Source organism: Pristiophorus japonicus, chromosome 19 (assembly GCF_044704955.1).
Source record: "Pristiophorus japonicus isolate sPriJap1 chromosome 19, sPriJap1.hap1, whole genome shotgun sequence".
In the NCBI taxonomy this organism is placed as follows: domain Eukaryota; kingdom Metazoa; phylum Chordata; class Chondrichthyes; family Pristiophoridae; genus Pristiophorus; species Pristiophorus japonicus.
Genome location: NC_091995.1, coordinates 9,427,287 through 9,453,843, shown reverse-complemented (window position 1 = coordinate 9,453,843; position 26,557 = coordinate 9,427,287). Strand labels below are relative to the sequence as shown.

At 46.3% G+C, this 26,557-nt stretch overlaps 1 long non-coding RNA gene across 2 annotated transcripts; it reads right to left on the bottom strand.

Moving 5' to 3' along the window:
- Positions 1-772: 772 nt before the first annotated feature.
- On the bottom strand, positions 773-15,799 carry LOC139229700 (uncharacterized). Of its 2 annotated transcripts, none has more exons than XR_011587787.1 (3): positions 15,655-15,799; positions 7,349-7,572; positions 773-3,515 (listed from the first exon to the last, which is right to left on the bottom strand). It is a non-coding gene; the product is annotated as an uncharacterized lncRNA (long non-coding RNA). The 2 variants fall into 2 exon arrangements; XR_011587788.1 differs by having other exon boundaries at positions 773-3,512.
- Positions 15,800-26,557: the final 10,758 nt, after the last annotated feature.

Sequence of the window (26,557 nt, the reverse complement as noted above, 5' to 3'; positions counted from 1 at the left end):
ATTTGTAGCCGTTAAGACTCCCTTCTTAGACCCTTACTGTCATTCAAAACCTACGGAGCTTTCCTGAACCAATCACTGGCAGATGCCCAAACCCAAAATCCAATCATAAAGATGGTCACGTTCGTAGAACCCTGGCTTACCCAGGTTTATTAGTTTGATGACAATCTTAGATAATCTGACCATCAAGACTCATATCTAGTTAACGCAATACAAAAGGAATATGTCTCCATAGGTTGAGATACAGCCCCTGCCTTTGTGTTTATAATTTACTGCGGATGTTACAACATTCCAGCACAATGCTAACTGTACCTAACCTTGGTTCCAAGGCTAACTGCAGTCTAGTCAACCATGGCAATCTCTTCCTCATCTTAAGTTGTCTGGTTACAGCTTACTCACAGACTTGTACAACATATAACCCTTTTTCTTATGTTTAAATCATTCAGGTTATCATTGGATACAGTTGATGATTACAAACTTCTACATTTAATCCTTACACACGTTTATGGATCTATTACTAATGGTTATACGATATGAAAACAAGTATTCATCAAACAAAAAACAACTAGCATGTAATTCATAACAATCTGACAGTCCCTGACTCTTAACTCAGTCTCTGAAATTCGATTAATTCATTCAGCTTTACTTACAGACTGACATAAAAACAGAAAATGCTGGAACTCACTGGGGTTGAGGCAGTGTCTGTGGAGAGAAAGCAGAGTTAATGTTTCGGGTGGATCGACGAAGGGTCATTGACCCGAAACTTTAACTCTGCTTTCTCTCTACAGACGCTGCCTGACCCGCTGAGATTTGCAGCATTTTCTGTTTTTATTCCAGATTCAAGCAGCCGCAGTATTTTGCTTTTGTCTCACAGATTGACTGTCGCTCTGCTAACAGGGCTTGTTAAAGTCTGCATTTATAATATTTGGTCCAGCAGGCCCAACGCCTCTTTCTTCAATTTAATATCGAACCAGGTCTACCAACGGTATACGAGTGTATAAGCATGATGGTTCAAGAATCGGCGTCTATTGACAAACAGCTACATAATACAAACGTAAACCTACAACTAATAATACTTCTTTAATTTCGTCCATGTTAGCTAGTGGGAATCTGAAATGGGGATTTCTCAGGATCCTTACACTGGTACAGACAGATACTAACGGGTGGACTTATCAGGAAAAGTTTAAGTGTGTAGTTCTCATCTCCTTATGCTGGTCGAAGCTAGCAGTTCAAGTCCCTCTGAGCTGTTGTGTGTTGTACCATTTATTGACCCGTCTATAAACCTGGCCACGCCCCCAGATCGGGATAATCAGCATGGCCAGTTTCTGCCCATTGTGTCAGTTTGAGAAGGGTCTTCAAATTGAACCCATTTTTTTAGCGACACATGCTCTAGTAGGCACATTTTAAAAGTTTTTAAATATTAAAAAAATATTTACTTTACTAAGAAACTGACTAGTGTACACCAATGAAACTAGTAAATGGTTCAGCACAGATTTTAATGTCATTTTCAGCAAATTGAAATCAGATTAGTCACAGGTCACAAGATAATCTTAATAAAATGCTTATGTTTTTGTGATCATAGACTGATACAGCACAGAAGGAGGCCATTCGGCCCATCATGTCTGTGCCTGCTCTTTGATTGAGCTATTCAATTAATTCCACTTCCCTGCTCTTTCCCCGTAGCCATCTGTCACCCCCATCACCCTTGTGCTCACTGACCTACATTGGCTTCTGGTTAAGCAACGCCTCGATTTGAACATTTCAACTTTATTTTCAAATTCCTCTATGGCCTCTCCCCTCACTATCTCTGTAATATCCAGCCCCACAACCCCCGCGAGATGTTTGCACTCCGCAAATTCTGCCTCCCTGAGCATCCCTGATTTATAATCGCTCAAACATTGATGGCCGTGCCTTCAGCTACCTGGGCCCCAAGCTCTGGAACTCCCTCCCTAAACCTCTCTGCCTCTTTACCTCTTATTCCTCCTTTAGGACACTCCTTAAAACATACCTCTTTGACCAAGCTTTTGGTCACCTGGGCTAATTTCTACTTATGCGCTCGATGTCAAACTTTTATTGCATAACACTCCTGTGAAACATAATGAAATGTCCCAAGGTGCTATATAAATACAAGTTGTTGTTATTGTAGCCCTGTAATTTTTCTCCCTTGAACTACTTATCCAATTCTTTTTGGAGTATTATCATTGAATCTGCTTCAAGTGCCCTTTCCAGCAGTGCATTCCAGATCACAAGAAGTGGCTGTGTAAAAAATGTTTTCGTATGTCGCCTCTGGTTCTTTTGCCAATCACCTTAAATCTGTGTCTTTTGGTTACCGACCCTTCTGCGACTGAAATCAGTTTCTCCTTATTTACTCTTTCAAAACCATTAATGATTTTGAACACCTCTATCAAATCTCCTCTTAACCTTCTTTGTTGTATGGAGAACAACCCCAGTTTATCCAGTCTCTGCTCATAACAGATGTCCCTCATCCCTGGTACCATTCTAATAAATCACTTCTGCTCCCTTTCCAAGGCCTTGACGTCCTTCCTAAAGTGCGATGCCCAGAATTGAACACAATACTCCAGCTGAGGCCTAACCAGTGTTTTATAAAGGTTTAGCATAACCCCCTTGCTTTTGTATTCTACTATTAATAAATCCAAGGGTAAAATATGCTATTTAACAACGTTCACTATTTGGGGTGACACCTTCAAATATTTGTGTAAATACACCCCCGGGTCCCTTTATTCCTGCACCCCTTTTAACTTGTACCATTTAGTTCATATTGCCTCTCCTCATTCTTCCTACCATATTTTATCCCTTCACACTTCTCTACGTTAAATTTCATCTACCATTTGTCTATCCATTTCACAAGTCTGGCTGTGTCCTCCTGAAGTGGAGCTGAGTCCATGATCAGATCAGTCATGATCTTAGTGAATGGTGGAGCAGACTCGAGGGGCCAAATGGCCTCCTCCTCCTCCTATTTCTTATGTTCTTATGTTAAGTCTGTTACTAATCTACTCATTGTTTATGGCATTTCTGAGTTTTGTATTATCTGCAAACTTTGAAATGATGCCCTGTATACCAAAGTCCGGATCATTAATATACATTCAAAAGAGCAGTGGAGGGAACACCGCCATTTACCAGCTGACTTTTCTACTTTTCGGAACCAATGTACACAAACATACACACACAAATACATACACAACTATGCATATGCACACAATCATGTATACACTCAGGTCTACAGAATGAAGCCCTTCAGTTAGTATTCTGGTAAGGAGTATGGGAGGTGGTTTAAGCCCATCTGTGGAGCATTAAACTGGGAACAGTATTTAGATGTACATTGAGGCTCCAGTTCCAGCTTTTTTTCATTGTTTTTTATATTACACAAAGTACCCCAGTGTTGAGATGGGTGGGTGTAATGTTTGATATTTTCAGAAGCTGTGACCTCCCTTCCTGGAAGTCCCGATGTCTTCTGTTGTCAGATCCTCGTTTCCTCCCCTCGTGGAGGCTCTTTTCTGCTGTTGAGAAACAGGAAATCAGTTAGAAAGGGGGATCTTGGTGAGAGCATCTCTCCTCGATCCCCGGCGAGTCTCTCCCCCGATCCCTGGCGAGTCTCTCCCCCCGATCCCCGGCGAGTCTCTCCCCCCGATCCCCGGCGAATCTCTCTAATCCCGGGTGAATCTCCCTAATCCCGGCTGAACCCCACTAATCCAGGCTGAATCTCTCTAATTCTCTGCTTTTTCTCCCAGTCTCTGTGACCCTGGATGTGGAAACAGCGAATGACTGGCTCGAGGTGTCCGAGGATCTGAAGAATGTGAGATGGACTCAGACCGAGAAGACTCTCCCTGAAACCAAGAAGAGGTTTACAGTCTGGCCCTGTGTGCTGGGATCGGAGGGATTCACATCGGGGAGACATTACTGGGAGGTGGAGGTGGTGGGGAATCGGGGCTGGAGACTGGGAGTAGCCGCAGAGTCTGTGGGGAGGAAGGGCTGGGTTAGTCTGAGCCCGGAGGATGGATTCTGGACCATCGGGCTGGGTGGTGATGAGTTTAATGTGAACTCCTCCCCTCCATCCCCTCTCCCTGCCAGTCAGATCCCCAGAAAGGTGGGAGTTTATCTCAGTTACGAATCCGGGACAGTTTCATTTTACAGCGTGGACACCAAGTCCCATCTCCACACCTTCACTGGGATTAAATTCACGGAGAAACTTTATCCTTTCCTCTGTACTGGGGATGAGAACAAGTGGCTGAGAATCTGCTCCGGTTCCAATCCGGGTCTGTAAAAGAGGCGGGATCCACGTCATCCATGACCTCCCAATGACTTAACCGTGTGCAGATAGAGTCAGGAGCTGAGGTCAGGGGTCGGGAGTTAGAAATTGTAATTTCCAAATGATGCATTGTAAAATCCCGTTGAGACTGTAAATACAACCGATACAAATATCAAATGTGAAGAGACTAAAATAAAAAGTAAAAGCCAGCAGCAACTCCATCGCAGCGCTTTCTCATCACTGCCCCGCTCCTTTGTATTGGAAAGCAGGTATAAGTTGTGCTCTTAAAATAAGCCCATGCCCCAGCTATTCAGCAAATATCTCTTTCAGAAGTTTAAAGGGCTGAATGTTCACTTTTACTGCTCTGCGGGCTGTAAAACGGGCGATCAGCTAACGCCTGAGTTGTTCCCGGTGGTAAAAATGAAAATTCACCCCAGAGTGAGTATCTTTTCTTTGCAGTTCATTGAGTGCCACTTTCGACGAGAAGCTGTACAAACATAGAAAATAAGTGCAGGAGTAGGCCATTCGGCCCTTCGAGCCTGCACCATTTTTCAGTAAGATCATGGCTGATCATTCGCTCAGTACCCCTTTCCTGCTTTCTCTCCATACCCCTTGATCCCCTTAGCCGTAAGGGCCATATCTAACTCCCTCTTGAATATATCCAATGAACTGGCATCAACAACTCTCTGCGGCAAGGAATTCCACAGGTTAACAACTCTCTGATCTGTAAAGTTTTACAGTGCAATATCACCACCTTCTGGTGCAAACCGGTCCTACGGAAATACCAAAAAATGCAGAAATGCTCGGTTGATTTGACAATTCAGGCAAGAACTTTCTTCAGAACTGAAAGGCAATTGGACTAGAAAAAAAGACGTAAAATAAACAGGGGCCTGGAATGTTGTGGTTAAAGCCCCTCACCTTTCTGAGTATATAATCTGAGCTGACACTCCAATACTGAAACAATCAGAAGGAAGGAGTTTGCATTCATATCGGTCCTTCAGGATCTCAAGACATCCCAAAACATGTCACAACGCAGTGAAGTGCAGTCACTGTTATTTAGAGGCACCATCTTTAGGTTGAATTGTTGGAGACCCTGTCTGCCTGTTCAACTGGATGTTAAAGATCAGGAGATTCTACTTAAATAAGGGCAGGCAGTTTATCCATGTACCGACCAATATTGCTTTTGTAATCAGTTGATGGATCTGGAGAAGTTGAGCAATGGAACATGCAATTATTTATGCTGACCCCTTTATCCCCCGCCCCTCCAGCGCTGATGACGCTAAATTGCAAATTGTTCCTTCCAGATATAAACACAGAAAATGCAGGCAATGCAAAGCAGGCCAGTCAGTATTTGTAAAGGAAAAAGACAAGATATTGATGGTTTAAATGTGTATCTTTTCATCAGAACTCGTGATGAGGTGTCATACACCTGAAACACCAATGACCTTTTCTGTTTCAGACCTATTGTATTGGTAGATTTTGTTTGTATAGCATCGTTTGCACCAATTCGCAAAAGCGATTCTCGCTGGCCCAATCTTAAAAGGCTCCGTTCCGTAATTGAGCCGCAATGGCGGACGTCTATACCCAGAATGCACTGCGTACGCGAATATGCCCCATCCATTTTAGAGTGAAGTCTTGGCTGCTCATCTCCACAAATCTTTTACCGGAGAAAGTGACCGGCGCTGCATCTTTCCTCTCCTGGTGTAGTCATAAGGATAAGGGACATGAGAATGACTGAGGTGGGAAATTGATGCTGACAGGCTGTAAAGAGGGGACAGTTCTATTTCACAGCTCTGAGTTACAGAGACCAGAAGATACCACCACATTTTCAACGTTTATCTTTGATCCATTTCTAAGCAGTATCCAATACATGTTGTGTATGTAAAATAGTACCTGACTACTGTCTGGATTTATATCTGAATGCTGGGGAGCGGCCTGCGCGGGACCGCGTGATTGGTGGAACATTGGTGGGTGGCCCCCAACAGCTCACCCAAACTTGTTAAGTGGCCCTCCAGCCCAAATAATGTCCCAGCCCTGTACCAGAGTGAGCTGTAGGAACTCGGGGACCTTGCTCCACAGGTGGAAGGTGGCACTACACTACCGTGTCTCAGGTGGATTGCCGTTGTCCAGTTCCCCAAGCAGACTGTCGAACTCGTTTGGCAGAATGTCTCATCGCCAGAGCTTTCACACAAGCACCAAGATGTAGCTTGGTTGGCGGTGAGAAGGGCCTCACTCATCAGATCCTTCATGCTCAGCCAGGGATTCAGAGACATGACATTCTGCCCCGGAGTTGGCTGTGGTGCAGATGAGACTGTCATCCATTTCCTTCGGGATTGCAAGGCAGGTCTGGAGGGAGATGCAGTGGTTGCTGTCAAGGTTCATCCCAAGCAGCTCTGTAACACAGGACTCTGTGCTCCACGGACTGTTCCCAGGGTCGCGCACTGATACAGACATCATCTGCTGCTGGAGAGCCATCAACTCGGTGAAAGAAGCACTTTGGTCTTCCCGAAACTTGATGGTCTTCCAGAACAAGGAGCTGTCCATGGCCGAGTGCTGTAGACTGGCGCAATCCAAGGTCCAGGAGTACGTGTTGAGGGACGCACTAAAGGTTGGTGCAGTCGCCGCAAAGGCACGTTGGGGAAGAGCCATAGTTTAAGGCCCTTCTGCAATGGTAAACCCAGGGGATGGAATCAGACCCCCCTCGGGCTGTACTTATTAATCTGCTTGTATACATAAAGCACCATGTACTGAAAAACACCTGTATTGTGCCATGTATAATGAAAGCCTCTGCACTAAAGAAATATAAATGTATTCTCATCCATTCCATGTACTGCTTTCATCTGCATAGTGCTACATGTAACATGATTTGTGATTGGATATTGAAATGTATCCTGGAATGTAATGTAATGTAAACCTGTTCTTATCTGCTCCATGTAATACCCTTATTTGCACAGTACTACATGTAATGTGATTTACAGATTGTACTAAACTGTACCTTGAAATAAAATGCACACTAGTGCATTTATGGAACTGCTGTCAGCATCCAAACGAATTGTATGAAATTGCTGACCACAAGGTACTTACCTATTTTCCAATGTATTGTGAAGATTATATATGAATAAAGTATATTTTTGAAAAAAAAGATTGCCACTGTCCGGGTCACACCAGCTGCTTTCCCACCATGGCCATTGGCCATACTGCCCCAGCGGCCGCCAGTTTCACTCACTCTCGGAGGGAGGCAGATGAATGTTTCTTCAATGAACAATTCCCGAGTCTGTTCTGCAAGCCGTCTGCATAAGATTCAGAAGCTGAAATAGAGAAGCTCGTGTCCAGTGACAATGATCTTGTCAATAATGAGTTCTAACCCCAACCTCATCAGATCTGTCTCATTTTAATCAGTGTTTAACTGCAGAGCAGAGGGGCGCTGCAGGGTGAGTGAAGGCGGCTGAAGAACGAGTGAAAGCGGCTGAAGAGCGGGGAGGGTGAACGACTCAGAGCCCTGGAAAAGACCAGCTTTAGAAAGGTCCAATGTTCAAATCCATCGATGTGGGTTCCAGGGGACACTCAGGGATATTTGCCGAGAGTGAGTCCGCCTCTGAGGGTAAGTCCGCAGACCAGATGAACCTGTTCCAGGGTCTGATTCCACACCCCTGCTGTAAACAGATGTTCCCCTTACAATCCAGATCTTGTCACTTTTTTCCCATTTGCTCCTCACAAGCAGCGCACATCTGGGGCATTAACAGAAACCTCAGTGGCAGTAATTTACTGACCGAATTCAATCTAGTCTCCTCCTACAGTGCTAAACTCTCTTTAAATAGCAGTTATTATCACAGACCAGAGGTTTACAGATTGAAATTACTGATATATTTAGCTGAAATCAAACAGTGCTGTGAGGCACTCAAATTTGGCAAAGTCTTACGGTGCGATTTATATAAAAATGGTTGCCACGATAAAGTTACCAGCGGCTCCGTTGACTCCGCTAAGATTATCCGGAGATGTACTATATAAACCAGTGGAGTTCAGCCTCAAATCCCTGGGCTGGACATCTCACCCTCCCTCTGGCAATTAATGGGCAGGGCTGGGGGCTGTGGAGGGAATTTGGATCTGGGCACAGTCCATCTATTTCACCGCCCATTGGATTTCCTGACACACGGGCAGGCCAATTGAAATTATATTTAATGGACAGAATTACTCCTGTTATAAATACAAAAACTAAATATTGCTGTTGCTAGAAATCTGAAATATCAAAAAATGCTGAAAACACTCAGCAGGTCAGGTGACATCTGTAGAAACTGAGTTAATGTTTCAGGTCGATAACCTATCAAATATTGGGACTCGGTCTATTCCAAAATGTGACTGCCGAGCCACATAAACATCTGTGCTTTCCCAAGATTGTCCTGGGGTCAGGGGTGGAATTTAGAAGGGGGTGGGGGCAGCAGTCAGGAGGGGACAGCAGTCAGAAGAGGGCAGCGATCGTGAGAGGGAGTGTGGAGCGATCATAATAAGAGCAGGAGTATGCCTTATGGCCCCTCGAGCCTGCTCCACCATTCAATAAGATCATGGCTGATCTTCAACCTCAACTGCACTTTCCCGCCCGATCGCCATATGCCTTGATTCCCCTGGACTCCAAAAATCGATCTATCTCAGCCTTGAATATATTCAGAGATTTAGCATCCTCAGCCCTCTGGGGCAGAGAATTCCAAAGATTCACAACCCTCTGAGTGAAGAATTTCCTCCTCAACTCTGTCTTAAATGTCCTACCCCCTTATCACAAGACTGTGCCTAGACACTCCAGCCAGGTGAAACAACCTCTCACCATCCACCCTGTTAATCCCCTTCAGATTCTTGTATGTTTCAATGAGATCATCTCTCATTCTTCTAAACTCCAGAGTACAGGCCCATTCTGCACAATCTCTCATCATAAGACAGCCCTCTCATCCCAGGAATCAAAATAGTGAACCTCCATTGTGCCGCTTCCAAGGTAAGGAGACCAAAACTGGGCCCAGTACTCCAGGTGTGGTCTCACCAAGGCCCTGTACAATTATAGCAAGACTTCCTTACTCTTATACTCCAACCCCCTTGCAATAAAGGACAACATGCCATTTGCCTTCCTAATGTTTGCTGTACCTGCATGCTAGCTTTCTGTGTTTCTTGCACAAGGACACCCAAATCCAGAGGCAGATTAACCATGGGGCGGATGTGGCTGCAGCCCCAGGCCCACCAAATAAATGTAGGGAAAAAAATAAGGCCTTCCAAATAGCCTGAATAAAATAGACAATGAGAGGAAAAACACGACCGAGGAAAATATTGTTAATTGGCCTAACGTGTACATACCTATTTTTGCAGAGACAAGACCTTTATTATTTATCTGTGTTATTATTTAACTGTTATATAATATATAAAATAGAGACATTCCCACATATGTATAAGAATCTAGTATTACACTGTTACCAGAACCAGAATATATACATACTTGATACAGAACATATGCTTTCATTGTTGAATATACTGGCCTATGTTTTCGTATTCAGAATCATATATGTAATGTAATGAACATGAGCCCATTTGGATCAGTTTGCCCCAGGAGTGAACAGACCCTGCCCAAATCACTCTGAACACCATTTAAAAAATATTCTGGGGCCAAAATTGCCCTCTGCCCCAAACAGAGCACAATTACTGTTTTTACATTTTTTTCTCCGCCCCATGGAGTCGGGCGATATTCAGCGCTTTAACTTTTTTTCGTTTCGGTGCGGAGTTCTGGGTGGCTGCAGGGCAGAAATGACGTTGGGTCGGCTGGGTCGTCGCTCCGAGTCACCAGCGTCGTGCGGATGATGTCAGCACAATGCGGACACACCGTGCCTATGCGTCACAAGGTCCCTCCCGTTCAGTTATAGGGCCACCAGGGAGGGTTCATCCGGGCCTTGGGACCGGTACCCAAGAGGATGTGCCGGGCCGACAAATTCGCGGCTGCCATTGTGGGGCCGACTTCGGAGTCAGCTGTCAATTAAAATAAAATGACGGACGCGGCAGTGCGCCCTCCCCTTTAAGGGCATATGCGGCAGCCAACCTCAAGAAGCTTCACGCCAGGGAAAGCGGTCAGTGGCACCAACCGGCGGCAATTTCCCGCTAGCGGAAAAGAGGCCGATGCCAGTCGGTAAGGGGTTGGCGCGTGCCCGATGGGGCAGGAAGGCGGTCGGGGCGGTCCCATACACCGCTCCAAATATAAAGTAGGGCAATTTAGAAAATGCCGACTCCTCTGTGCCGACCGAGCGACAACTGCTTTCCGCACCGTTGATGCCTCTGAGGCAGTAACAGCTCTTTAAAAAAAATGGGCTATTTCAACCCCTGTGTTTTTCCATTCTTCCTACCAAAGTGAATAACCTCACATTTCCCTACATTATACTCCATCTGCCACCTTACTGCCCATTCACTTAATCAATCTATATCCCTTTGCAGACACTTTATGTTCTCCTCAGTTTACTGTCCCAACTAGCTTTGTATCATCAACAAACTTGGATACATGACACTCAGTCCCTTCATCTAGGTCATTAATATTGATTGTAAATAGCTGAGGCCTCAGCACTGATCCTTACGGCATCCCACTAGTTACAGCCTGCCAATCTGAAAAACATAGAAAATAGGTGCAGGAGTAGGCCGTTCGGCCCCTCGAGCCTGCACCACCATTCAGTAAGATCATGGCTGATCATTCCCTCAGTACCCCTTTCCTGCTTTCTCTCCATAACCCTTGATCCCTTTAGCCGTGAGGGCCGTATCTAACTCTCTTGAATATGGCCTTGGAAATAGCGGATGCATTGACAGTCATTTTCCAACATTCCATTGACTCTGGATCAGTTCCTTTCGAGTGGAGGGTAGCCAATGTAACCCCACTTTTTAAAAAAGGGAGAGAGAAAGCAGGGAATTATAGACCAGTCAGCCTGACCTCAGTAGTGGGTAAAATGATGGAATCAATTATTAAGGATGAGATAGCACCGCATTTGGAAAATGGTGACATGATGGGTCCAAGTCAGCATGGATTTGTGAAAGGGAGATCATGCTTGACAAATCTTCTGGAATTTTTTGAGGATGTTTCCAGTAAAGTGGACAAAGGAGAACCAGTTGATGTGGTATATTTGGACTTTCAGAAGGCTTTCAACAAGGTCCCACACAGGAGATTAATGTGCAAAGTTAAAGCACATGGGATTGGGGGTAGTGTGCTGACGTGGATTGAGAACTGGTTGTCAGACAGGAAGCAAAGAGTAGGAGTAAATGGGTACTTTTCAGAATGGCAGGCAGTGATTGTGGGGTACCGCAAGATTCTGTGCTGGGGCCCCAGCTGTTTACATTGTACATTAATGATTTAGACGAGGGGATTAAATGTAGTATCTCCAAATTTGCAGAAGACACTAAGTTGGGTGGCAGTGTGAGCTGCGAGGAGGATGCTATGAGGCTGCAGAGTGACTTGGATAGGTTATGTGAGTGGGCAAATGCGTGGCAGATGAAGTATAATGTGGATAAATGTGAGGTTATCCACTTTGGTGGTAAAAACAGAGAGACAGATTATTATCTGAATGGTGACAGATTAGGAAAAGGGAAGGTGCAAAGAGACCTGGGTGTCTTGGTACATCAGTCATTGAAGGTTGGCATGCAGGTAAAGCAGGCGGTTAAGAAAGCAAATGGCATGTTGGCCTTCATAGCGAGGGGATTTGAGTACAGGGGCAGGGAGGTGTTGCTACAGTTGTACAGGGCCTTGGTGAGGCCACACCTGGAGTATTGTGTACAGTTTTGGTCTCCTAACTTGAGGAAGGACATTCTTGCTATTGAGGGAGTGCAGCGAAGATTCACCAGACTGATTCCCGGGATGGTGGGACTGACCTATCAAGAAAGACTGGATCAACTGGGCTTGTATTCACTGGAGTTCAGAAGAGTGAGAGGGGACCTCATAGAAACGTTTAAAATTCTGACGGGTTTGGACAGGTTGGATGCAGGAAGAATGTTCCCAATGTTGGGGGAAGTCCAGAACCAGGGGTCACAGTCTAAGGATAAGGGGTAAGCCATTTAGGACCGAGATGAGGAGAAACTTCTTCACCCAGAGAGTGGTGAACCTGTGGAATTCTCTACCACAGAAAGTAGTTGAGGCCAATTCACTAAATATATTCAAAAGGGAGTTAGATGAAGTCCTTACTACTCGGGGGATCAAGGGGTATGGCGTGAAAGCAGGAAGGGGGTACTGAAGTTTCATGTTCAGCTATGAACTCATTGAATGGCGGTGCAGGCTAGAAGGGCTGAATGGCCTGCTCCTGCACCTATTTTCTATGTTTCTATATCCAATGAACTGGCATCAACAACTCTCTGCGGCAGGGTATTCCACAGGTTAACAACTTTGTGTGAAGAAGTTTCTCCTCATCTCAGTCCTAAATATCCTAAGACTGCGTCCCCTGGTTCTGGACTTCCCCAACATCAGGAACATTCTTCCCACATCTAACCTGTCCAGTCCCGTCAGAATCTGTATGTTTTTATGCGATCCCCTCTCATCCTTCTAAACTCCAGTGTATAAAGTCCCAGTTGATCCAGTCTCTCCTCATATGGCAGACCAGCCATCCTGGGAATCAGTGTGGTGAACCTTCGCTGCACTCCCTCAATAGCAAGAACGTCCTTCCTCAGATTAGGAGACCAAAACTGAACACAATATTCCAGGTGCGGCCTCACAAAGGCCCTGTACAACTGCAGTAAGACCTCCCTGCTCCTATACTCAAACCCCCTAGCTATGAAGGCCAGCATATAATTTTCCTCCTTCACCGCCTGCTGTACCTGCATGCCAACTTTCAATGACTGATGTACCATGACACCCAGGTCTCATTGCACCCTCCCTTTTCCTAATCTGCCGCCATTCAGATAATATTCTGCCTTTGTATTTTTTGCTCCCAAAGTGGATAACCTCATATTTATCCACATTATACTGCATCTGCCATGCATTTGCCCACTCACCTAACCTGTCCAAGTCACCCTGCGGCCTCTTAGCGTCCTCCTCACAGCTCACACCGCCACTCAGTTTAGTGTCATCTGCAAACCTGGAGATATTACACTCAATTCCTTCATCTAAATCATTAATGTATTGTAAAGAGCTGGGGTCCCAGCACTGACCCCTGTGGCACTCCACTAGTCACTGCCTGCCATTCTGAAAAAGACCCATTTATCCCTACTCTCTGTTTTCTGTCAGTTAACCAATCCTCTATTCATGCTAGTACATTACCTCCAATCCCATGAGCTCTTACCTTATATAATAATTTTATCTGGCAACTTATCGAATGCCTTTTGGAAATTCAAATATACTACATCCATTGGTTCCCTTTATCCACCCTACTCGTTACATGCTCAAAAAACTCAAAATTTGTCAAACACGATTTCCACTTCATAAAACCATGTTGACTCTGCCTAATCAGGTTATGATTTTCTAAGTGCCCTGATTCCTTAACAATGAATTCCAGCATTTTCCGGACGACTGTTGTCAGGCTAACTGGCCTGTAGGTCCCAGTTTTCTCTCTCCCTCCTTTCTTCAATAGCTACCTTCCAATACACTGGGACCATTCTAGAATCTAGGGAATTTTGAAAGATCAAAACCAATGCATCCACTATCTTTTGCTACTCTCTTCCTTTTTACATAATTGTAGAAGCTCTTACAAATCATTTTTTATATTTCTTGTTAGCTTTCTCTCTCTATTTTTTCCCCTTATCAATTTTTTGGTCATCCTTTGCTGGTTTCTGAAAATCTCCCAACCCTCAGGCTTACTACTATTCTTTGCAACATTATAAGTTTCTTCTTTCAATCTAATACTATCCTGAACTTCTTTAGTTAGCCACGGATGGATCACTCATCCACATTAACTTGTATCTGCCATGTGTCTGGCCATTTCACTAGTCTGTCTATGTCGTCCTGAAGTCTGCAAATATCCTCCTCGCTATTTACTACGTTGTCAAGTTTTGTTTCATCTGCAAACTTCAAAATCGTACTTTCAATACCCAAGTCCAGGTAATTTATGTACAAGTAATGGTTATCGTGAATGGTCTCGGATTTCTCGCATATTTGTCTCCATTCTGAATTAAAAAAATCATCCATTCACTCATGAAGTTCTTCGACCAAGTTCAGTTCCTTTTCACCCAAAATATTGCGCAATATAGAAAATTCTGAGTCAATGAGGTTCTGCAATTAAGAACATAAAAAATAGGAGCAGGAGTAGGCCCTATTGCCCCTAGAGTCTGCTTCGCCATTCAATAAGATCATGGCTGATCATCAACCTCAACTCCACTTTCCCGCCCGATCTCCATATCCTTTGATTCCCCGAGACTCCAAAAATCTATATCTCGGTCTTGAATAAATTCAGAGACTCAACAGACAGCCCTCTGAGGCAGAGAGCTACCCCCTTATATAGAGACTGTGCCCTCCCAGTTCTAGATACTCCAGCCAGGGGAAACAATCTCTCAGCATCTACCTTGCCAATTCACAATTTGACAGTTCCTGTTCAGACAAAAAGGCTTCATTAAAGAAGGAAGCAAAATTATCCGAGACCACCAGCACATTGATCACCGGGCTTCATAAATGCAAGCTACTCTGATGAAAATGCACAGGGATAGAGTTCTGTTAGCCAGGCATGGGGTGCATAACACGCTACCCATACAGGCACAGCACACATCGGCCCACTGAGAATTCATCTTCATTTTGAAAATGTTCTTTGTTGCTTAAACTCAAAATCATCAAAAGCAGTTTTCTTCTCCCTCAGAGAATATCGGATTGTATTTGTTTTCTCCTCGAATTGATAATCAGTGAGGTCTTAAGATAATTCTCAAAAAAATTCCAGGGAGGAAATGAGGGGAAACATTTTTACACAGGGAATGCACTGCCTGAAAGGGCGGTGGAAACAGATTCAATAGTAACTTTCAAAAAGGAATTGGATAGGAGATATTCTTGGCCTCTGGGGAAAGAGCAGGGGAGCGATACTAATGGGACAGCTCTTTCAAAGAGCCAACACAGATATGATGGGTCGAATGGCCTCCTTCTGTGCTGTGTAGCTATGATTCTCAGTGCTGACGAGAGCCATGGCTCTGCAAAAAATAAGATTAAAAGTGAATTTATAGTTTGTACAATGGGCAAGGAGTAAACTGGGCAGGGTGTCCCCTCTTCCCTCCTCGTCCTCACAACCCCCATGCTCCTTAACCCATTCCTTCCCCATTACCCCCCTTACCCCATTCCTCCCCTCCCCTTACCCCAGCCACCGCTCAGCAGGTTCCCGGGGAAGAAGCGACGGTCCAGCTCGCTCACCAAACCCGTTGCCATGACGCCCTGGCTGCCCCCGAGTGAATAATAACAAGAATCCAAAGTGTGAAATAAACCCCACCTCTCGAGTATAAAAGCAGGCGGCGGCGGCCGCCGTGAGCCGCTCCCACCGGCTCCAACTCGCCGAGACAAGGGCCCAGCACGGCGTCACTGGCCCTCGGCCCAAACACACTGCCCGAGCTCCGCGTCCGACTTCCACTGAGGCCCGGGCCCGCCCCGGAAACCCACCTCCCTCACTCTGAGTGACAGGCGCTCCGGCCAATCCGCTTCCCCCGGGAGAAACCCGCCTCCCTCCCTCCCTCTGAGTGCCAAGAGCTCCGGCCAATCCCCATCCCGCACGGTCTCCTCACCGGGCCGCCACTGACCAATCAGCGCCGCCGGGAGGCGGGGTTTGCGGCCATGATTTCGGTTGAAAGAGACTCACGCTCGGAACTTGCCGGTTGGGTTTAAATATTGAATGTTTAACGGCCGTCAATCTTTGCCCCTGTGAGCGGGAGCGGGGAGTGTGCTGTGATTGGCGGGGATGGGATAACAACAACAACAACAACTTGTGTTTATCATCATCATCATAGGCAGTCCCTCGGAATCGAGGAAGATTTGCTTCCACTTTTAAAAGTCCTTAGCTGGCTGAACAGTCCAATACGAGAACCGCAGACTGTCACAGTTGGGACAAATAGTCATTGAGGGAAGGGTGGGTGGTTTGCCACACGCTCTTTCCGCTCTCTGTGCTTGATTTCTGCATGCTCTCGGCGATGAGACTCGAGGCGCTCAGCACCCTCCCGAATGCACTTCCTCCACTTAGGGCGGTCTTTGGCCAGGGACTCCCAGGGGTCAGTGGGGATGTTGCACTTTATCAGGGAGGCTTCGAGGGTGTCCTTGCAATGTTTCTTCTGCCCACCTTTGGCTCGTTTGCCGTGAAGAAGGTCCAAGTAGAGCACTTGCTTTGGGAGTCTTGTGTCTGATAGTAGATAGTAAAAGTTTTACAGATATATAAAACGGAAAAGAGTGACTAAAGTAAATGTTAGTCCCTTAGAAGATGAGAAGGGAGATTTAATAATGGGAAATGTGGAAATGGCTGAGATTTTAAACAATTATTTTGCTTCGGTCTTCACAGTGGAAGACACAAAAACCATGCCAAAAATTGCTGGTCATAGGAATGTGGGAAGGGAGGACCTTGAAACAAACCCTACCACTAGGCGGGTAGTGCTGGACAGGCTAATGGGACTCAAGGTAGACAAGTCCCCTGGTCCTGATGAAATGCATCCCAGGGTATTAAAAGAGATGGCGGAAGTTATAGCAGATGCATTCGTTATAATCTACCAAAATTCTCTGGACTCTGGGGAGGTACCAGCAGATTGGAAAGCAGCTAATGTAACACCTCTGTTTAAAAAAGGGAGCAGACAAAAGGCAGGTAACTATAGGCCGGTTAGTTTAACATCTGTAGTGGGGAAAATGCTTGAAACTATCATTAAGGAAGAAATAGCGGGACATCTAGATAGGAATAGTGCAATCAAGCAGACGCAGCATGGATTCATGAAGGGGAAATCATGTTTAGCTAATTTACTGGAATTCTTTGAGGATATAACGAGCATGATGGATAGAGGTGTACCGATGGATGTGGTGTATTTAGATTTCCAAAAGGCATTCGATAAGGTGCCACACAAAAGGTTACTGCAGAAGATAGAGGTACACGAAGTCAGAGGAAATGTATTGGCATGGATAGAGAATTGGCTGGTGAACAGAAAGCAGAGAGTCAGGATAAATGGGTCCTTTTCGGGTTGGAAATCGGTGGTTCGTGGTTTGCCACAGGGATCGGTGCTGGGACCACAACTGTTTACAATATACATAGATGACCTGGAAGAGGGGACAGAGTGTAGTGTAACAAAATTTGCAGATGACACTAAGATTAGTGGGAAAGCAGGTTGTGTAGAGGACACGGAGAGGCTGCAAAGAGATTTAGATAGGTTAAGTGAATGGGCTAAGGCTTGGCAGATGGAATACAATGTCGGAAAGTGTGAGGTCATCCACCTTGGGAAAAAAAACAGTAAAAGGGAATATTATTTGAATGAGGAGAAATTACAACATGCTGAGGTGCAGAGAGACCTGGGGGTCCTTGTGCATGAATCCCAAAAAGTTAGTTTGCAGGTGCAGCAGGTAATCAGGAAGGCGAATGGAATGTTGGCCTTCATTGCGAGAGGGATGGAGTACAAAAGCAGGTAGGTCCTGCTGCAACTGTATAGGGTATTGGTGAGGTCGCACCTGGAGTACTGCGTGCAGTTTTGGTCACCTTATTTAAGGAAGGATATACTGGCCTTGGAGGGGGTACAGATACGATTCACTAGGCTGATTCCGGAGATGAGGGGGTTACCTTATGATGATAGATTGAGTAGACTGGGTCTTTACTCCTTGGAGTTCAGAAGGATGAGGGGTGATCTTATAGAAACATTTAAAATCATGAAAGGGATAGACAAGATAGAGGAGGAGAGGTTGTTTCCACTGGTCGGGGAGTCTAGAACTAGGGGGCACAGCCTCAAAATACGGGGGAGCCAATTTAAAACCGAGTTGAGAAGGAATTTCTTCTCCCAGAGGGTTGTGAATCTGTGGAATTCTCTGCCCAAGGAAGCAGTTGAGGCTAGCTCATTGAATCTATTCAAGTCACAAATAGATAGATTTTTAACCAATAAGGGAATTAAGGGTTACGGGGAGCGGGCGGGTAAGTGGAGCTGAGTCCACGGCCAGATCAGCCATGATCTTATTGAATGGCGGAGCAGGCTCGAGGGGCTAGATGGCCTACTCCTGTTCCTAATTCTTATGTTCTTATGTTCTTATGTCTGACATGCGAACAATGTGACCTGCCCAGCGGAGTTGATCGAGTGTGGTCAGTGCTTCAATGCCGGGGATGTTGGCCTGGCCGAGGATGCCAATGTTTGTGCGTCTGTCTTGCGGAGACATCGCTGATGGTATTTCTCCAGTGACTTGAGGTGTCTACTGTACATGGTCCATGTCTGAGTCTTACAGGAGGGCGAGTATTACTATAGCCCTGTAGACCATGAGATTGGTGACAGCTTTGAGGGCCTGGTCTTCAAACACTCTTTTCCTCAGGCGGCTGAAGGCTGCACTGGCGCACTAGAGGCACTGTTGGATCTTGTCGTCAATGTCTGCTTTTGTTAATAGGAGGCTCCCGAGATATGGGAAATGGTCCACTTTATCCAGGGCCATGCCGTGGATCTTCATGACTGGGGGGCAGCCGGCTGGTGTACGGCTGTTTAACGTAAGGCGCATGCTTTCGTACGCCTCAGTAAATACGTCGACTATGTCCTGGAGTTTAGCCTCTGTGTGTGCGCAGACGCTGGCATCATCCACATACTGTAGCTCAACGACAGAGGTTGGTTATTGTGCTTTTAATGCAGTAAAACATCCCCAGGCGCTTCACAGTAGGGTCACAGATTGTTTGTCTATTCCGGGGCAAATCTGCGATTGTCATCGAACTAATTGGCCTCCCACAATGTCTAGAGTCCCGGGAATACCCGCAACCTCTCAGCTTGTAATTATTTCTGTGGGGCCCAACTTTAATATTCTCCTGAAAGTCCAATGCAATCCAGTTCCAGTTCCATGTTGTGAGTGTGTGGGTGTGTGTGGCACGGTGGATGTGAGAGGCACTGTGTCTGTGAGTGGGGCTGATGGTGCTTTCCAGTATCTGACACAACTCCCATTTTCAACTATATCCTGTTTCTCTCACCTGCTTTAAATACTTTGGGTGTAATATCTGTTGTCTGTTTTACAGATATATTCAACAGAGAATTACGTAGATTTTGCAGCATAGACAGGCCATTGGGCCCAACAGGTCTATGTCGGTGTTTATGCTCCACACGAATCTCCTCCCACCTTACTTCAGCTCACCCTATCAATATATCCTTCTGTCCCTTTCTCCCGCATGTAATTATCGAGCTTCCCCTTAAGTGCATTGATGCTATTCACCTCAACTACTCACTGTGATAACGAGTTCCACATTCTCACCACTCTCTGAGTAAAGTGATTTCTCCTGAATTCCATTTTGGATTTATTAGTGACTACCTTATATTTATCGCCCCCAGTTTTCGACTCCCCCACAAGTGGAATCACCTTCTCTACATTTACCCTATCGAAACCCATAATAACTTTAAAGATCTCAATCGGGACACTTCTCAGTTTTCTCTTATTTGGAGAAAAGTGCCCCAGCCTGTTTAAACTTTGCTGATGGTTGTACCCACTGAGTTCTGGTATCATCCGTGTAAGTCTGTGTTGCACTGTCTCCTGTGTTTCGATCTCGCTTTTGTGATAACCTCTTTCTGTCTGTGTGTCGGCAGCAGTGAGAATGCAGAATGATCAGCAGCTTATGTTGATACGGATTCTTTTCCCTCAATCTGTTTCAGCGAATACACTGACTCGAACACTTTAAAGTATAGTTCAGACTAACTTTATTCATCGATGAAGTGTCTTGCTCTGAAAAAGGGGCACCGACTCCATGAGTCTGTCGAATCCACCAGAGCAAGCAAAAAATCATTACAACCTTTACAGTTATACAGTTCTTGATCGGTACCACCCCTTTTCATTGTCCTATCACATCAACTATCGTGGCATAGATACAAGCTAAACCAGTCATATACACAGTAAAGCAAGCAATTCCCTAATCATAAGTGAAGATTAAATCATCTCCAGCTTATCTTTGTTTTGCAGGCAAGGAAGACACAGTTCTGCTTCTCTGGGTATTCCCACAGTTTAGCTCCTACATCTGTTGCTACATTCCCATGATCAGATGGTTCCTCAAGGTTGTTTTACAAAAACAGTCACTCATTGTTCTCCCCTATAGTGAGATCTGAAGAGTCAGCAATAACCATGAGCGGCCATTTTTGAAAGAGTTAATACATTTGAAATTAGTACGGATAATACATATAAAGTTGGTAGCTACATTGATACAGATTCTCATTCCCCCCTTTTATAATTTCATGATAACTCTGGTAGCTAATCCAGGAGTATTGCGTTTAGCCATTCGCATTCCCGCTCCTGATCCTCTTTAGTCTATTGTCGGTACAAATGCTCGTCTATCATGCCGGGCGGGGATCCAAACTGTCCTCCTTGGGATTTACTCTGCCAATTGGAATGCCTCGAAGAAAGTCCTTATTCAGCTATGGAGAAGAGGAAGTCTGGAACAGAAAGAATGGTTAGAAAGTTTGATAGACTTTGATTATTAGGGAGTGATAAGCTTACAGTGATGCAGGTGAACCCAGGCGCTTCTTCCTTCGACCTTAGCGGCGATGGAGGTGATAAGCAACACCTGAAAAGGCCCCTCCCATCGAGGTTCCAATCCCTTCCAAATCCATTTCTTAATCAGGACATACTTTCCTGGTGCCACGAGAGACGATTCAGGTAAGACTGGGAGGTCGAGATGAGCATCTCGGACCTGGTTGTGGGCTATTCGCAGAGCCTGAGTCAAGGCAAGAACATAGGTAGTCATCTCCTCAGTCATATGGTGGAATTGGACAGTTGAGGGGACATTCTGATTCCATGGGGTCCTCAGGGGCCTACCATAAATGACCTCAGCGGGGGTCAGTCTAGCCTTACCGGCGGGGGTAGTTCGGATCTGGAATAGGGCTATGGGAAGGAGTTTGAGCCAATTGAGTCCAGTTGATGCTACCAGTTTCGCAAGCTTGGTTTTAAGAGTTTGATTAGCATGCTCAACTAGTCCCGCAGCTTAGGGTCGGTAGGCACAATGCAGCTGCTGGTTAATGCGCATCTGGGAACAGAATTCCTTGTTAACTTGGCCAATAAAGTGAGGGCCATTATCGGAACTCAGTCGAGCTGGGATACCATATCTAGGAACGATTTCCCTCATTAACACCTTAACAACAATTTGAGCCTTATTGTCCAGGGTAGGGTAAGCCTTGATCCATTTGCTAAACACACCTACTATTACTAACACATATTTGTAACACTGAACTCTTTGCAACTGAATGTAGTCCAACTGCAAGGTCTCAAAGGGACCTTCTGGTAGGGGCGTCTTACCCCAATCACAGGGGACTCCTTTCCCCGGATTATGCTATTGGCAAACAAGGCAGCGACTGGAGTCTAGGGTGCCACCAAGTGGCCAAAAGTGTGTCACTTGTTGTCCTTGCTCCACAATGAGTAGCAAAGTGCATACATTCAATAAACCATAGGGCCAACTCGTCAGACATGCAAGTCTGTTCCGCGGGAGTGGTCCAGAGTTTAGAAGCATTGTCATAAGTACATCCATAATCGTTCCACAACAGTTTATCTTTTTCAGGAGCATCCTCCTGTGCTTTAATGACATCTTGGATGGTTGGCATTGGTTTTTCCGAGGCTGACTTATCCTTTGCAAGGTTTTTAGTCTGACTCATCATTCTAGGCACCACCATCTGTTGTCCGCGAGAGGCCTGCTTGGCCTCTTCGTCAGCACAGCGGTTCCCTATGTCAACCGGGGACTTTCCAGTAGTGTGGGCAGTGCATTTAATGACGGCAATATGCTTGGGGAGCTTGAGGGCCTGCAACAAGTCTGATACTAGTTGCCTATGGGATATCTCGTTTCTGTTTGAGGTCAGGAATCCCCTATTTTTCCACAGTTGCCCAAAGTCATGGGCTACCCCAAAGGCATACCTAAAGTCGGTATAGATATTGACCTTGAGGTCCTTTGCTAGAATACAGGCTCGAGAGAGGGCGAACAGTTCAGCCTGTTGGGCGGAATAGGCAGTCTCAAAGGCGGCAGATTCCAGGACCTGATTTTCCTGGTTTACTATGGCGTATCCCGAAATTCGCCCACCCTCTGGGTCAATGGAGGAGCTACCATCCACATACATAACACAGTCAGGGTCCGCCATTGGTGCGTCAACTAAATCTTCCCTAACAGAGGTGCTCTCTTGGATCAATGACAGGCAGTCGTGGCTTGGTTGCTCTTCGTCTTGAGGTGGTTCGGTAAGGAAACAGGCTGGATTAATAGCCGTGCAGTGCCTAAATGTCAATTTAGGATTATTTAGTAGGTAAATCTCATTTCGACTTTGGCCATAGTAAGATGCTGGGTCTGTAGTTGGCCCAGAAGTGCGGCCACAGAGTGAGAGGTATACACAACAATATCTTGCTGGAGGGTCAGGTTGGCAGCGGATTGGAGACTATTGTATATAGCAATCCAAATTTGGGTACACACAGGGTGTCCCAAAGCAACAGGGTCTATTTTGGAAGAACAGTAGGCAACAGGCCGATGCTTATCCCCATGTTTCTGAGTTAGGACAGCGGTAGCACAGTCGTTCAAGATTGTACAATACAGCTGGAATGGCCAGTCATCTAAAGGTCGGCCCAAGGCTGGGGCCTGTAGCAGAGCCGTCTTTAATTCCTTAAAGGCTTGGATGTCCGCGGCTTCTATTTCAAATATGCCTTCCTTAGTGGTGTAGGGGGTGAGGTGCTTGGTCATCAGGGCAACGTTAGGTATCCAGGATCTACAGTAATTGATCATTCCCAACCATTGTCGCATCTGTTTGGCGGTACTAGGGACCGGAAATTGGCAGATGGGTTCAACTCGGCTAGCCTCCCTGACAGAATAATCCCAAGAAATTTAACTTGGGACTGGCCAATCTTGACCTTCGATGGGGAGACTATGTATCCCAGGGAGGACAAGTGATTCAGCAACTGGTTGGAATCCTCCCGATTGCTTGGTTCGTCTTCGCTAGCTACCAAGAAATCGTCCACATATTGGATCAAAGTGGATCCTTTAGTCAGAGTCAGAGACTGGAGTTGCTCCTGCAGACATCTTAAAAATAGTGTTGGAGAATGAATGAATCCTTGAGGTAGCCTGGTCCATGTGTACTGCTGTCCTTGGTAGGTAAAGGCAAAGAGATACTTACTCGTCTGGGCCAATGGCAAGGCGAAGAAGGCGTGTTGAAGGTCCACCATTGCGAAGACCTTGGCGTTTGCCGGGATCAACGACAGTATTTGTGCTGGGTTGGGAACCAGGGCGTGTAGGGGCTAGACAATGGCATTAATGGCTCGAAGGTCCTGGACCAAGCGGAACTGGTTTGGTTTGCCTGGCTTAGGGACTGCCAATATCGGTGTATTACACGGGGAGTGACATTGAACCAAAATCCCCTGTTCCACGAGGCCCTTGATCAATTTATGAATACTCGGTATTGCCTGTGGTTTCAGTGGGTACTGACGAATGGAGGGCAAATCCACATCACCTTGTACTAGGATCTCGATTGGGTCGATTGGAGGATAATCCACTTGGGTGGAATTTTCCGCCCACACGTGGGGGTCCACATAGTCAGGCACGTTGGCGCTGGTATGGTGGTGTAGTGTTGTCAGGACCTTCTTGGGGTCCCTGTGAAACTGAACCGTCCGGCCATGTCCCACAATCTGCAAGTCTGGACTAGTAGGGTCAGCCTTGTCTATGGCTTGATGTACCATGATTCCTAAATCTTTAGCATGGTGGGGAGGTAATACTTCACAAGTGACGTGCGGTGCCACGGTCGGAGGCTGTCTCCACAGGGTCATACACATCTCAACGAAATCTGCTTTGCCCTCCGGACCGGTCACTGTGGCTCGCGGCTGGATCTCCCATTTCTCCCCCTCGTGATCCCGATAAAAGTCTCGGAGTTCCTGGTTAGTACCACTAGGGTCGTATGCCAAGGTCACATGATAAGGCGCTTGAGGCAAGTCTAGGGACCACCATTGAGGGGTCCGAGTGGTGTAACATTGGCGTATGAAAGTCCCGGGTCTTACAATAATACCTTCGTCTCTGCATTCTAGATGGAGCTGGAATTTACAGAGAAGGTCCCTAGCCATCAAGTTACAGTCCAGATTGGTTGTAATGACAAATCGATGATCCACAGATTCTTCCTTGTAAACTACTTTAACTGGTTCTGACACAGGGAATGTAGAGACTTGTCCCAGGAACCCCGACAGTCCCTGAGTCTCGCTAGAGGTAGGGAGTTTAAGCTTTGACTGTACAGAGGACATGGAGGCTCCTGTATCTATTAAAAAGGATTGGCACTCATTTTGAATCTTTAATGATATCATCGGCTCCTCGTCCGATGAGGGTCCCTTTACAATCAAGCTACGTAGTCAATACTGATGTTGGGGTTGCGGTTGGGTGAAGGGGTTTGTCTGGGAGAAGTTAGTGTAGGATCCCCGTTCTCTTCCCCCTTGCCATCCTCCTCTCCCTCCCCATTGTCCTCTTCCTGGTCGGTGGGAGGGGCACTTTCTGCTCCAGTGTCCCTCTTGTCCACAGTTAAAGCATGCTCCCTGATTCAGTCTGCCTCCCTTTGCCATGCCTGGTCGGGGCAATAGGGCGGTCCAGAATTTGCAGGGCCTGGACCATTTGGATGTTCAATATAGCCGCATCCCTGATTATCCACCCAACCTGGCACACAATACTGAGGCTCCATCTGATACCCAGTTGGGTAGGGTTTTGGTCCTGCAGCCCGAGGGGGTTCCTCCTTCTTAGTTACATATTCAGTCTTAACCCGGGTTAGGGGTGCATTTCCTCCTTCTCCCTTTCTTTCCTGCCAGTAATATTTCATGGCTCTCTCCATCTGGGCCTAACTATTATCTGCCCAATTCATGGTCCGGATGGTGTGAGCAATCGAATGAGGCAAGCACTGGAGCAGAATAGCGCAGAATTGAGGTGAATTTCATCCTGCCCGGAAGGCATTATCTCCCGACTGGCCTCTATAAATTTCAACGAATCTTTCCAGGAATTCTCTGCATTCTCATCTCGCTTCGGCTTTGTCTCTAAAACATTTGCCATGCTAATAGGCTTCTGAAGGGTAGTATCCAGCGCAGCAAAAATGGCCCCTTGACGGGCTCCATCATTGTTATGCTGCGCTTGTAAGGCTGCACGGCCAGCAACATTTAAATGAGTCAGGAACCGGGCATGCTCAATCGGGCTCAAGGTTTGACGGACAAGGGACCATAGATCCCTAGAATCGGCGTTATAGATGGCTATCGTGGTGCGGGGAAAGTCCACGAACTTGACAGGTTCCCTTTTTTGGTCCGGCATTCCGGTCAATATGGCCATAATCTCGTTGGGCTTCCAAGGCATGTATACTTGAATTGTCGGGTTAGCGACAGCCGTGGCAGGATCAGGGTTCGGCATATCTCTTACCGGGAACTGTCGTAGGGGCCTTTTTTGCTGGTCGGCACAATCAGTGTCAGACTCAGATTCCGAGTCTGATAGGGAAGGGGAGCCCAAGTCGGAGTCACTTGAGCTCTCAGAATCGTGGTGACGGGCTGAGCCCTGGAAGGCGTGCGACTAGCGATGGTTTTCGTGTAGCTCCATGTTTCGGCGTCTCCCTAGCAGCCGGAGTGAGGGACTTCTTATCCTTGTGTTTCATTTGCGACCTGGTCCGAGTAGCGACTGGGTCCACAAAAGTCAGAGGGGTCCAGGTAGGATCTGTCTGCAAGGTCGGACCTAAATTAACAAAGGGCGCGAAGGGAGTCGAAATGCTAGGTTGGAGACCTGCCAGCATAAAGGGTTGTTGGGGGACAGGGACAAGTCCGGACGAGGTCGTCGAGACTGATACTAATACAGGGTATGTAGCTGGCAGAGGGAAGACTGTAGGGACCATCTGGGGACCCACTGGTGTTACGTTTGATGGTGTATCAACGGGCACCGGTTGCGGTGAGGGTGATGGTAGAGCTGAGGGCAGAACGTGATCGAAGGCTTGGGGATTTACGGCTGGTGGAACATTGCCTGTAGCCGTCGGAATGGCTGGGTATATTCGATTATACAATGGAGGTTCAATGGAACCGTGGGGCACCGGAGCAGCGGGACGTCACGTGAGTGGCCACTCTTCTATCTCATCGTCCGCCTCAGTCAATGCAAGGCCAACCATCTGAATATGTAGTCTATCAATACCCTTTTCAGAGGTCCGAGTGAGCTCTTGGTACGTTTCTCGTGCGCACACTCTTTCTTTAATACA